At 41.5% G+C, this 11640-nt stretch overlaps 1 long non-coding RNA gene across 1 annotated transcript in view; it reads left to right on the top strand.

Moving 5' to 3' along the window:
- LOC309660174 overlaps positions 1-11640 on the top strand; it is a 53746-nt gene that overhangs the window by 18323 nt on the left and 23783 nt on the right. The window lies entirely within an intron of this gene.

The following is an 11640-nucleotide window of genomic DNA, read 5'->3' as shown; positions in this document are numbered from 1 at the left end:
TTTTTATTCAGTAAATGCAGTAACTCTATTCTGGTCTTTCTTGTCAGGGGCCTCCCTGCGCTAAGGAACTTTCTGGAGGAGGCTCTTTAGCTGACAGCGGGGACTGCACCACTCTTCAGATTAGGAGCGTCACCGCGATGATTTCTTCCTTAGACTGGGAGCTCCTTGGAGGCAGGACTGGCGCTCTCCTCCTCCCACTACCGCTTCAGATGCTCTGGGTAAACCTGTCTGCGTGCAGGGTCTCGAGCTACGGCCCGAAGGCTGGGCCCGTTGTGAACCATTTGGGTGAGGGGCTCCCTTTCCTGAAGAGGTACCGGTCAGGCTTAAAACCACCCGTGTCCTGGTGCTGCCTACCTGCACGGGGACTACATTTCCTGAAAGAGGGACTGGCTTGTGAGCAGCAGGGAAACCTGGAGGGGGAATTCCCATGGTCACAGGTCTGGTGATGTCTGCCGGGCTGGGGGATGTGACCTGAGCTTCCACCCAGTGGGCTTCCTCCAGGTGCCTTGTGCCATTTTGCAGGACACACAGGTTCATTTGATACTTTTCTGCGGCATGTGGTTTAGGATAAAGGGCAGACCTGGACTCCCTCCTCTACGCAGTGGCCTTTCAATTTCCTGGCTTGTGCTTCATCTCAGAACAAGGGGAACAACTCCTTTGTTATGTGCATGAGGAGAAACAATTTGAGCAGAATTCGGCTCTTTTGGCTCTCAGTCCAGTGCTTAGCACTGGCTGTCTCTGGGGAGTTGGCGAAGGAGGGTGCAGAGGAGGATGGCTTGGGGCAGGAGATTTACCCATGCCCCAAACTCTGGCAGCGGCGACTGGTTGTTGCTTCTCTTCTCAGCAGAGATGACAGAAAGTGTCAAAGCCACATATTCACTGGAGGCAGAGTCTGAACACTTGAAATAAGATTTAGTGACTCATTCGGTCCTGGGCTTGGGACTCTGAGAATCCCTGCGGGTTATATACACTGATAGCTGAGCTAATCTTAGGAAGGTGGACAGGGGCATCTTCTGGTGTTTATATTTTGAAATTTCCCCTTTTCTCCTCCATTCAGGAAAAATAAGTTTTATCTTTGTGTTGTGAAGCTGAGGAGGCCTCTGGAAGCCTGTCATCAGTGAATGACAAAGTCAAGGTCTGAACACTAGTGACAGAGAGCCTTGGGCTCAAGCAACCCCCTTCCCTTCTCCCTTATTCCTTCTTCCTCTCTGCCCTTTGATGTCCACTCATTTCCAGTAACCTGTGCTGATGTGCAGATCAACCAACGCAGGTTCTCTTACAGGCACAGAGGTTACCCCTAATGTCCCCTGCCTCAGTGGGGCCCATCTGAAAGGGTGTCTCTTTTTTTAAAAAGTGCAGCTGTTTCTGCTTTAGCTGGAGCTCTCCTTAGTTCATTACCCCCACCTCCCATCATTATCATTGTCTTTTGCTACATTTCACATCTCTAAATGCCCCTTAGAGTCCTCTGTTGGGACTTGCCCAGTCCTCTGGTGGGGGAGGGCTACTCCTGCCAGTTGGTATTTCTAAACTGCAATCCCTTCCCTTGGGCTCTTTTCCACTTCCCCACAACCTCTTGCCCACCTGGCAGCTCTTAAGGGTGACTGATGGTGTTGTCTCCCATTATGTTGCCAGAGGGGAGAAGGTGAAGAGGCTGAGTGAAAGAGAGGGGCCTGGGTCTGGGGGTAGGTGGGCTTGTTTCCCTAAAGGGGCCTGGAGGTCCTTTTTTTTTAAAATTAATTAATTAATTAATTTTTGGCTGCGTTGGGTCTTCGTTGCTGCGTGCGGGCTTTTCTCTCATTGCGGCGAGTGGGGGCCATTCTTTGTTGCGGCGCACGAGCTTCTCATTGCAGTGGTTTGTCTTGTTGTGGAGCACGGGCTCTAGGCACGCGGGCTTCAGCATCTGTGGCATGTGGGCTCAGTAGTTGTGGCTTGCAGGCTCCAGAGCACAGGTTCAGCAGTTGTGGTGCACGGGCCCAGTCGCTCCGTGGCATGTGGGATCTTCCCGGACCAGGGCTCGAACCCGTGTTCCCCGCATTGGCAGGCAGATTCTTAACCATTGCGCCACCAGGGAAGTCCCTGGAGGTCCTTTTTAATACCTTAAATTTCATGCATGGACTCTCTGTGGTCAATGACGTAAGTTTTTATTTAAAAACCAAGTTTTAGAAAGGACTTCTCCCCCTCCCCCCAGCGTTGATGTTCTGGCATGAGAATAGTTTATCCTTAAACAAGACATAAAAAGAATTTACCGTAACGTTGATTATATTAAAATAAAGAATTTATGTTTATTAAACATCTTAAAGACAAGTTGTACACTGGAAGAAGATATTGGCAATACATGTAACTTGCAAAGGATCAGTATCAAGATTATACATGCAGAATTCTTGCAATTCAATAAAAAGAGAACGAACAACTCAATAGGAAAGGGATAAATGACATGAACGGGGGTTTTACAGAAAAGGAAATTTATATGGCTAAGAAACATGTGGAGAGGTATTGAGTCTCATTAGTTATCAAGGAAAAATAAATTAAGACAACAATGAGTTAACATTTATCTGATTGATTGGCAAAAATTGGCTGTGGAGGTGCTGGTCTGTTAATACAGGGCATTGGAAAAGATGTCAACATTCATTCATTTACTCAATAAAAATTCATCCAACCCTACTTTGCACTAGTTACTCTTTTAGGTGCTCAGGACATAGCAGTGAACAAAGAGACAAAAATGCCAGTTCTTGTGGTGGCTTACATTCTTCTGGGAGGAGATGGACAATAAGCAATAAATATAATAATTAGCTAGTTATATAGTATGCTAGAAAGGGAGATGTAGAAAGAGGTGAGGATAATTGAGCATGATGGTGGGGCTGGTGAGGTTAATTTCAATTTAAATGGAGTAAGTCAGGGTATACCTCATTGAGAAAGTGACATTTGAGAAAGATTTGAAAGGCGTGAGGGAGTGAATTGTGCAATGCCTGGGGGAAGAGCATTTCTGGCAGAGGGGATAGCCAGCGTAAGAGCCCTGAGGTGAGAGATAACAGGATTTCTTATACCTTGTCAGTGGAATGTAACTTAGTACAACCTCTTTGAAAAAACGGTTTGGCATTATCTTGTAAATTTGAACAGCAATTCTACTCCTAAGTATATACCCAAAAGACACTCTTTTAGATGTGTGCTGGGGAAATGTACAAGAAATGTTCATAGCAGCAATGCTCACAATTGCAAAAAAAATGAAATAACTCAAATGTCCACACATGGGGTTTTAAACCATACTGTCAAGGTATAAGTTCCAGTTATATACTGCTGTAAAACAAATCATTGTTTAGTGGCTTAAAACAATGAGAATCATTTTGTTATCTTTCATGGTTTCTGTTGGTCAGAAATTTGGATAGGTCATAGAAGGAATGGCTTGTCTCTCCTCCACAACATCTGGGGACTCAGCTGGAAAGACTTGAAGATTGGGGTGACTCAACAGCTGGGATCTAGAATTATCTGGAGATGTCAGGAGTCACATAGTTTGTGGTTGATGCTGGCTGTTGGCTAGGATCTGAACTGGGCTGTTGGACAGAAAACCTACACATGGCCTCTCCATGTGGGATAGTTTGGACTTTCTCACAGCCTGGTGGCTGGGTTCCTAGAGTGTGTGCCCCTGAAGAGCAAGGCAGCAGTGCATGAACTTTTTATGATTTAACCTTTAAAATGACAGTGTTACTTCTATCTCACTGTATTGATAGAGGCAGATACAAAGGTCCACCTAGGTTCAAGGGGAAGGGACGTGGACACCACCACTCAATGGGAAGAATATCAGGACAACATTGTAAGAAAAGCATGTGGGATGGGAGATACTGTTGTGACTATCTTTGAAAAATACAACTTGCCACAGTCTACCCTCTGGCCACAACAATTCAAATCGCTCTCATACACAAAATACACTCATCCCCTCCCCTGAGACTTCCAAGGCTTATCCCATTATAGCATCAGCTTGAAGTCCAAGATCTCATCATTTAAATCAGGTTCAAATGTGAATGAGGCTACTCTGATGAGGTCCTTAAGGATCAACTTGAGTATATTCTTCTCAGTCTGAAGAACTGTGGACTAAAGAGATGTTTTCTGCTCCCCACATAGGCAACATACGATGGTAGGTTAGGCATATGTTCTAGACCCTTTTGTTCATAAAGAGGAAAATAAGAGGCATATAGCAGTCACTGGTCCATAGTAATTCTGAAATCTATTTGAGTGCATACTGCAAGTTCGTTTCACAATTAGGGCTCAATTCTGCTCTCTGGGAATTATTGTGCGTAACTCTTGGCTCTCCCCTCTGGGATCTTGGGATTTTGATCTTCTGAGTCTCTTCTTTTTACATGTAAAACAGCTCATGTTTACAGCCGAGTGATTTTCTGAGCCTACCTTCGGCTTATAGAAGTTTGGGGGTTCAAAGCCCTCTTCATTTTGTATTGTCTGTCTCTCTCAATTGAAACTGGTATAATCCTTTGAAAACTTTGTGGCCTTTTATGTATCAGTTTATAATTCACTCCATTAATCAAAAGCCATGTCCACAGTGATGTTTGAGATAAGGTCTTCTCTACATTGGGCTCCCAAGGAGGCTGCTTTGAAACAATGCCTTTGAGATATTACAAAGCTCTGTTTTTTAACAGAGAGAATCTGCAAGACATGCCCTTCGAATCGTTATAAGGGAGGAGGCATTTTGGAATGGTGGAATAAGGACCTCTGAAAATCAGTTCCTCTATAAAAGCAGCTAGAACACTGGAAAAGAAATGCCGTAATCAGTTTTTCAGAATTCTGGAAATTAACAAAAACTTGTAACAATTAGATGATTGTTTATTTTAAGAAACCGTCTTGGCAAGAACAGCAAGCTTTGTGGTATTTTAACTTGCTCTTTTCCCATCCACTCTCCCAAGCTCTGTGGTAGCCTTGAAAACCAACAGCCTTGGAACTGTGGAACCTGTGAAAACCAGTAGCATAGCAATCACTGAAGGGGGCAGAATGGGTTTGCAGTGCCCCAAGAAGCCCCATCTCCATGAATGAATAGAGAATTGTCATCACTTGACCAGTCTGGCAGCTTCCTGGAAAAGTCCCATTCATAGTGCTTATCTTGATTTGCCTGACTCAGAGTAGACTTAGTGAGGAAAGCTCTATCCCTTGAGTATTTGTTAAAAACAATCAGCTGCAGTTGTTTAACATCAAGCTACTTGAGGCAGTGATACCACTTAGGGCAAGAGACTGACCAAAAACTTGAAAGAAATATCTGAGGAATAAGGTGTACATAGAGGGCTCCATCCAAGAAACTCAACAAGCTCCAAGTAGGATAAATTCAAAGATATCTACACATGTCATAGTCAAACTGTTGAAAGTCAAAGACAAAGAGAGAATATTAAAATAAGAGGGAAACAACTTACCATATACAAGTATTCCTCAATAAGATTAACAGCTGGCATCATGTCAGAAACTGTGGAGGCCAGAAGGCAGTGAAACGACATATCAAAGTACTGAAAGAGTAATAGTGTTAACCAAGAATTTTATATTGAGCAAAACCCTCCTTCAAAAATGGAGAAATTATGGCATTCCAAGAGAAACAAAAAATTAATAAAAAAATTACTAGAACTTCCCTACAAAAAATACTAAAGGGAGTCCTTCAGGCTTAAATGAAAGGACACTCACCAGTAACTTGAATCCACATAAAGAAATAACATCGTAAAGGTAACTACATAAGTAAATATAAAAGGCAGTGTAAATATATTTTTGTTTGTAACTCTGTTCTTATCTGATTTAAAAGAAAATGCATAAATCAATAATTATAAAATTGTGTTGATGGGTTTACAATGTATAAAGATATAATTTATATGACAGTAATAGCACAAAGGAGGCAGGGAGTGAATAAAACCATATTAGAGCAAAGTTTTATACTATTGAAATTAAGTTGGTATTAATCTAAATGAGATTGTTTTAGTTAAGATGTTAATTATAATCTTCCACCACTAAGGCAACGACTAAGAAACTAAGTAAAAAAATTAAAGGAAACAACAAGGGAATTAAAATGGTACACTGGAAGATATCTATTTGACATAAAAGAAGGCAGTGATGCAGTAATAGAGGAGCAAAACCCATAAGACATATAGAAAACAAATAGCAAAATGGTAAGTGTAAATTCTACCTTATTAGTAGTTACATTAAATATAAATGTATTAAATACATCCAATCAAAAGGCAGAGACTGGCAGATGGATTAAAAAGCATGATCCAAATACTCAAGTCTACAAGAGACAAACTTTAGATTCAGTGACATAAATAGTTTGACAGTAAAAGTCTGGAAAAAGATATACCATGTGAACAATAAACAAAAGAGAGCTGGAGTCACTATGCTAAAATAGGCTTTAAGACAAAAATTGTCACTAGAGATAAAGAAAGGCATTTTATAATGATAAAAGAATCAATCTAGCAAGAAGAGATAACAATTATAAACATATATGCACCTACATGAAGAAAAAACTGAAAAAATTAAAGGGAGAAGTAGACAATACAAAAATAATAATTGGAGGATTTATTTAAAGATGGCGGTGTGGGAAGATGCAGAGTTAGTGTCTCCCCACAACTAGGGCACCTGCCAGCCACCGGTGGGGGACTCTGATGCCCAAGGAGATGGGAGGAACCCCAGAGTGAACCGGCAGGATGTAGTGGGACTGAGGGGGGAGGAGAAGTGGAGGCCAGACAAGATTGGCACCCCTGAGCCTGGGGAGGTCAGGAGAGGCAGGTGGGAGGGACTCTCCGGGAGGAGCGGGAGAGGAGCGGAGGGCGATCACCTGGCTCACTGGGGCTGGGGAGCCTGCTGAGCTCCCAAGCTGGTTCCCCCCCACTCCAGGGCCCCATCCAGGCCACGTGGGTCCTGGGGGCATAGGAGGGAGGCCGGGGAGATCAGGAGTGGCAGGCGGGAGGGGCCCTCCAGGAGGAGCGGGAGAGGAGCAGAGGGCAATTGCCCCACCCACTGGGGCCTGGGGAGCCTGCTGAGCTCCCAGGCCGGTCCCCTGCAATCCAAAGCCCCCTCCATGCCACGTGGGTCCTAGGGGCATAGGAGGGAGGCAGGGGAGATCAGGAGAGGCAGGTGGGAGGGTCCCTCCCAGACCCCAGACTGGAGGAGCAGTAGAGGAGAGGAGGGCATTTGCCCAGCCCACTTGAGCCCAGGAAGCCTGCTGGGCTCCCAGGTGAGGTTCCCTGCCCTCTGAGACCAGAGGGGGCGCGCATGGGATACTTCTGTCCCTTGAGCCTAAGCCCCACCCCCACAGCCCCTAGGGCCTTTTCCAGCCCTGTGGGTCCTGAGCGTTGGCCCCGCCCACTGCCCAAACCTCACCCTTTCTTAGCCTTGCTCTCCACAGCCAAGGCCATCCCCCCTGCTTTTTTTTTTCTTTCCCCTCCTCCTTTTTTTTTTTTACTATTGTGATACTGATGTACCTTCTGATTGTTGATTCATCTATATTTTTATTTTTACATTCTTTCTAACATATCTGTTAATTTCCTAGTCTAATTTTATTTTTTACTTTGTTATTGTTCTCTTTTTTTTTTTTTTGGCCACCCCAAGCGGCTTGCGGGATCTTGGTCTGTGAGCCTGGGGTCGGGCAGAAGCTCCTGCAGTGGGAGCTCCGAGTCCAAACCACTGGACTAACAGAGAACCTCAGACCCCAGGGAATATTCATCAGAGTGAGGTCTCACAGAGGTGCTCATCTCAGCACCAAGACCTAGCTCTACCCAATAGCCTACAAACTCCAGTGTTGGAAGACTCAGGCCAAACAACCAGTAAAACGGGAACACAATCCCACTCATAAAAAAAAAGAAAAATGAGATGGCAAAAAAAATATGTCACAGATGAAGGAGCAAGGTAAAAATCTACAAGACCAAGTAAATGAAGAGGAAATAGGCAATCTACTGGAAAAAGAATTAAGAGTAATGGTAGTAAAGATGATCCAGAATCTTGGAAATAGAATGGAAGCATGGATTGAGAAAATACAAGAAATGTTTAACAAAGATCTAGAAGAACTAAAGAACAAACAGAGATGAACAACACAATAACTAAAATGAAAAATGCACTAGAAGGAATCAATAACAGAATAACTGAGGCAGAAGAACGAATAAGTGAGCTGGAAGACAAAATGGTGGAAATATCTGCCGAGGAGCGGAATAAAGAAAAAAGAATGAAAAGAATTGAAGACAATCTCAGAGACCTCTGGGACAACACTAAATGCACCAACATTCAAATTATAGGGGTCCCAGAAGAAGAAGAGAAAAAGAAAGGGTCTGAGAAAGTATTTGAAGAGATTATAGTGCAGAACTTCCCAAACATGGGAAAGGGAATAGTCACCCAAGTCCAGGAAGCACAGAGAGTCCCATACAGGATAAACCCTGGGAAAAACACACCAAGACGCATATTAATCAAACTAACAAAAATTAAATTCAAAGAAAAAATATTAAAAAGCGGTAAGGGAAAAATAAAAAATAGCATACAAAGGAATCCCCATAAGGTTATCAGCTGATTTTTCAGTGGAAACTCTGCAAACCAGAAGGGACTGGCAGGATATACTTAAAGTGATGAAAGGGAAAAACCTACAACCAAGATTGCTCTACCCAGCAAGAATCTCATTCAGGTTCGATGGAGGAGTCAAAAGCTTTTCAGACAAGCAAATGCTAAGAGAATTCAGCACCACGAAACCAGTTTTACAATAAATGCTAAAGAAACTTCTCTAGGCGGGAAACACAAGAGAAGAAAAAGACCCACAAAAATGAATGCAAAACAATTAAGAAAATGGTAATAGGATCATACCTATTGATAATAACCTTGACTGTAAATGGATTAAATGCCCCAACCAAATGACACAGACTGGCTGAATGGATACAAAAACAAGACCCATATATATATATGCTGTGTACAAGAGACCCACTTCAGACCTAGGGACACATACAGACTGAAAGTGAAGGGATGGAAAAAGATGTTTCATGCAGATGGAAATCAAAAGAAAGCTGGAGTAGCAATACTCATATCAGATAAAATAGACTTTAAAATAAAGAATGTTACAAGAGACAAGGAAGGACACTACATAATGATCCAGGGATCAATCCAAGAAGAAGATATAACAATTATAAATATATATGCACCCAACATAGGAGCACCTCAATACATAAGGCAACTGCTAACAGCTATAAAAGAGGAAATCGACAGTAACACAATAATAGTGGGGGACTTCAACACCTCACTTACATCAATGGACAGATCATCCAAAATGAAAATAAATAAGGAAACAGAAGCTTTAAATGACACAATAGACCAGATAGATTTAATTGATATTTATAGGACATTCCATCCAAAAACAGCAGATTACACTTTCTTCTCAAGTGCACATGGAACATTCTCCAGGATAGATCACATCTTGGGTCACAAGTCAAGCCTTGGTAAATTTAAGAAACGTGAAATTGTATCAAGCATCTTTTCTGACCACAGCGCTATGAGAAAGGAAATCAATTACAGGAAAAGAACTGGAAAAAACACAAATACATGGAGGCTAAATAGTGTGCTACTAAATAACCAAGAGATCACTGAAGAAATCAAAGAAGAAATAAAAAAATACATAGAAACAAATGACAATGAAAACATGATGACCCAAAATCTATGGGATGCAGCAAAGGCAGTTCTAAGAGGGAAGTTTATAGCAATTCAGTCTCACCTCAAGAAACAAGAAAAATCTCCAATAAACAATCTAACCCTACACTTAAAACAACTAGAGAAAGAAGAACAAAGAAAACCCCAAGTCAGTAGAAGGAAAGAAATCATAAAGATCAGATCAGAAATAAATGAAAAAGAAATGAAATGATCGCAAAGATCAATAAAACTAAAAGCTGGTTCTTTGAGAAGATGAACAAAATAGATAAACCCTTAGCCAGACTCATCAAGAAAAAAAGGGAGAGGACGCAAATCAATAAAATTAGAAATGAAAAAGAAATCACAACTGACACTGCAGAAATACAAAGGATTATAAGAGACTACTACAAACAACTATATGCCAATAAAATGGACGACCATGAAGATATGGTCAAATTCTTGGAAAGGTACAATTTTCCAAGACTGAACCAGGAAGAACTGGAAAATATAAACAGACCTATCACAAGTAATGAAATTGAAACCGTAATTAAAAATCTTCCAACAAACAAAAGTCCAGGACCAGATGGCCACAGGCGAATTCTATCAAACATTTAGAGAAGAGCTAACACCCATCTTTCTCAAACTCTTCCAAAATATTGAAGAGGGAGAGGAGAAACACTCCCAAATTCATTCTGCGAAGCCACCATCACCCTGATACCAAAACCAGACAAAGATACTACAAACAAAGAAAATTATAGACCAATATCACTGATGAACATAGATGCAAAAATCCTGAACAAAATACTAGCAAGCAGAATCCAACAGCGCATTAAAAGGATCATACACCATGATCAAGTGGGATTTATCCCAGGGATGCAAGGATTCTTCAATATATGCAAATCAATCATTGTGATACACCATATTAACAAATTAAGGAATAAAAACCATATGATCATCTCAATAGATGCAGAAAAAGCTTTTGACAAATTTCAACACCGATTTATGATAAAAACTCTCCAGAAAATGGTCATAGAGGGAACCTACCTCAGCATTATGAACGCCATATATGACAGACCCACAGCAAGCATCATACTCAGTGGTGAAAAACTGAAAGCATTTCCACTGGGATCAGGAACAAGAGAAGGATGTCCAATCTAGGCATTCTTATTCAACATAGTTTTGGAAGTCCTAGCCACAGCAATCAGAGAAGAAAAAGAAATAAAAGGAATACAAATTGTAAAAGAAGAAGTAAAACTGTCACTGTTTGCCGATGACATGATACTATACATAGAAAATCCTAAAGATGCCACCAGAAAACTACTAGGACTAATCGATGAATTTGGTAAAGTTGCAGGATACAAAATTAATGCACAGAAATCTCTGACATTCCTATACACCAACAACAAAAAAATCAGAAAGGGAAATTATGGAAACACTCCCATTTACCATTGCAACAAAAAGAATAAAATATCTAGGAATAAACCTGCTTAAGGAGGCAAAAGACTTGTGCTTAGCAAACTGTAAAACACTGATGAAAGATATCAAAGATGACATAAACAGATGGAGAAGTATACCATCTTCTTGGATTGGAAGAATCAATATTGTGAAAATGACTACACTAAACAAAGCAATCTACAGATTCAGTGCAATCCCTATCAAACTACCAATGGCATTCTTCACGGAATTAGAACAAAAAATCTTACAATTCGTATGGAAACACAAAAGACCCCGAACAGCCAAAGCAATCTTGAGAAAGAAAAACGGAGTTGGAGGAATTAGGTTCCCCGACTTCAAACTATACCACAAAGCTACAGTAATCAAGACAGTATGGTACTGGCACAAAAACAGAAATATAGATGAATGGTACAGGATAGAATGCCTAGAGATAAACCCACGCACATATGGGCACCTAATTTATGACAGAGGAGGCAAGAACATACAATGGAGAAAAGACAGCCTCTTCAATAAGTGGTGCTGGGAAAACTGGACAGCTACATGTAAAAGAATGAA

This window comes from Balaenoptera physalus, assembly GCF_965194825.1.
Source record: "Balaenoptera physalus genome assembly, chromosome: 1".
Taxonomy (NCBI): domain Eukaryota; kingdom Metazoa; phylum Chordata; class Mammalia; order Artiodactyla; family Balaenopteridae; genus Balaenoptera; species Balaenoptera physalus.
This window is presented reverse-complemented; position numbering and strand designations above follow the sequence as displayed.